This window comes from Bos mutus, chromosome 20 (genome assembly GCF_027580195.1).
Source record: "Bos mutus isolate GX-2022 chromosome 20, NWIPB_WYAK_1.1, whole genome shotgun sequence".
In the NCBI taxonomy this organism is placed as follows: Eukaryota; Metazoa; Chordata; class Mammalia; order Artiodactyla; family Bovidae; genus Bos; species Bos mutus.
The window spans coordinates 7979357-7982263 of NC_091636.1; the positions used below are offsets into that span (position 1 = coordinate 7979357).

At 31.5% G+C, this 2907-nt stretch overlaps 1 pseudogene; it reads right to left on the reverse strand.

The window, feature by feature from the left end:
• Window positions 1-2295: 2295 nt before the first annotated feature.
• On the reverse strand, window positions 2296-2593 carry LOC138984171 (elongin-B pseudogene; annotated as a pseudogene).
• Between the last annotated feature and the right edge of the window lie 314 nt (window positions 2594-2907).

Consider the following 2907-nt stretch of genomic DNA (forward strand, 5'->3'; position numbering starts at 1 on the left):
GTAAATGTCACACTGCACTTTAAAATATGTGATAAGAGAATAAATTGTATGATTTCAATAATTTTAAACCATTAATTTTTGCACCTTGTTTTGTGTCCCTGGATATGTTCCAGTGTCTCCTAGTTTACAATCTATGGGAATGTGAATAGAATTTGTATCCTCCTGTTGTGTGAAAAGTATATAAATCTTAGTTATTTTGAATTGGTTCATAGTGTTTTCAGGTCTACCATATCCTACTTCTACTTCTCTGTATATTCATATACAGAATATACAGAATGTATCCATATTCTACTTCTCTTCATATTCATTCTATTAATATTTGATATTGAAACTCCAACTAAAAATCTTAATTTATCTACTTTAAAAAATAATTGTAATATATAGTGGAACTATATGTATCCTTATTCTATATTTTCCAAGTCTCCTCTGTAAATGTGTTATCATACTTTCATAATTTAAAAATTAAAAATTAAAATATAAAGAAATAATTCTGAAGTTGAAAAGTAGTTTGGAAGTTTTAAAGCAGTGATATTTTTTAAGACAAAGACATTTGCTATAAAGTCAGCAAATGTCAACAGATTTTCTAATTGTCAACCATCAGTAAATGTCAACAAGTATTTAATATACAATCAGCAAATGTCAACAGAATATTAAAGGAATAAACTTTTCTACACTTTAGAATTATTCATGTATAATGAAGCATTTTAACTATCACAGAAACTGGAGCCAATACAATTAGTAATTGATACCATTAAAACTATTGCTTATTGCAAATTTTACCAGTAATTGTCATGAGTGGGCTGTTGGTACACTAAGGAAATCTTAGAGGTTATAAATTTTTTATTTTTACAACTAGTTTTATATTACAGTCATTCAAATATTTATAAAAATTCAATTATAATTATATATTATACATAAATGTTACAAATTAATTTTATCCTCAAGTAGACATTCTTAGATCCTCTTTGACTTACTCCACTCTACCCTACAATTAGCTCATTTTCTATTTGAGTCATGATGAAATCTATTGCTTTATTACATGAACCCTCTGAGCCAAAACACTTCTCTAATTAGCCTAGTTTCATAGTCCTTTGAAAATGTAAGTACCCACAAGTTAATAATGCTGAACTCCTTAGTAATTCTCATGAAAAAAATTTTATGGAAACTTAAGGAAATATAAAAAAAAAGACCAAGATCCCAAAGCTCTTCATTTAAGTGTTATAAAATTTGCAAAGATCAATTACAATGATTCTACAAGTTACTCTCCTTCAGTTTTTCTTCTTTATAAACATGCCCAAATAAAGCAAAGGTTTACACACAACCACGCGTTAGTTCAATATAGAGTGAAGGAATGAATACACTTTTGAAGGGCAATCTGTAAGCAGTTAGAAGACAAGGGAATTTTGAACCTTACACACCATGGTCTATAATGAACAAATCATGCCTGACCGTGATGATAGACTTGTTTGAGAGGGTTACAAAACTAACTGGAGAAGAGGATGGAGTCGACGTCATGTATTTGGGCTTCAGTGAAGCATTTGAAACAGTGGATCATGAACTTTTAGTTGCAAATTAATTATAATTGTTTTGGATGAGAGCAGAGTCACATGGATTGAGAACTGGCTAAAAGATCATAAACACAAATAATACATGGCAATGAATCCAACTGGAGGATAACTGCAGCAGGTTTTTGTAATGGTGAAGTTTTATAAATCTCTATTTATTGGTTGGTAAAAACTAGTTTTCTCAATAATATTTAAGTAGAAGCGTTTTCAGAGATACCAGATGTAGAACCCAAAGAAAACAGATCAAAATATGAGTTCATATGAATCAATATCTAATTTAGAATTTATGTTTACTTCAGTTGAATTTTGAAAATGTTATGTAAAAAAGTATTAGTGCATAATATTTAGGGAATAACTAGTGCCAATAAAATAGAATGTTTTAAATATTTTAGACATTATTAATGATACATCTTATTTCTTATTAAAGTAAGTTCGGTAGTACCTCTATTAGAAATGTATCAAAGAAATAAAACTAATCTTTTAATTTTTATAAATAATGCTTGTGATTTTTCTATGTTTGTTTAAGTTAAATTAATTTTATAGTAATAAGAGAACAGCATACACAATACAGACTTTTAATTTCAAGGAGACTATCAGAAAATAACTCTTTTATGTCTTTTATGAAAGAAGAAGGCAATTATCTATAGATGTTTTTAAACCCAAATCTCTTTTATTAGAGGGGATTAGTGGGGCACAGCCAAGGCAGGGAAGGGCTGGGGAGACCATCTTCCTACACGGCTTGTTCATTGGCTTTGCTTCTTGAGTTCTAATGCTTCCTCACATAGGGCAGCTCAGGTGCGCTGGGGAAGGGCTCAAAGCACAAAGCCTCAAATGTCTCATCTGCCAAGAAGGCTAGCCCCACAGTGGCTGGGGCCTGAGGCTGTGCTGTCTGGTGGGTGAAGTCACACTCATGCAATGTCGTGCTCTGTCATGAAGTTGATTGTCCTCATACAACCACTGCACTTTCGGTCCTCGGCATCTGTGAAGATGGTGATCTGGTGGCAATGGTTGATGAGGAACATGTCCATCTCAGAATCTGCCTCTCCCCCAGATTTATCATGAAATATCGTAGAAGAGCTTTTCCAAATTGTAGCTACAAGATAATTTTAGAAGTTATGCAATAATGTTTTAAAATGCATTCATTTGCATATATTAGGGGATAAAGTGATTAAGTGACATAAATACTACTTAAATACGTTTGAATGCAAACAAGTACCATTATCTCAAGAAACATATTGTACAGTAGTATAAAATATGCACACATTCAGGTAATTGGTACACAGAAGACTAATGTTTGGGAAATGTTGCAGATGAAAAAGCCAGTATTGCCTTATCCATTGAA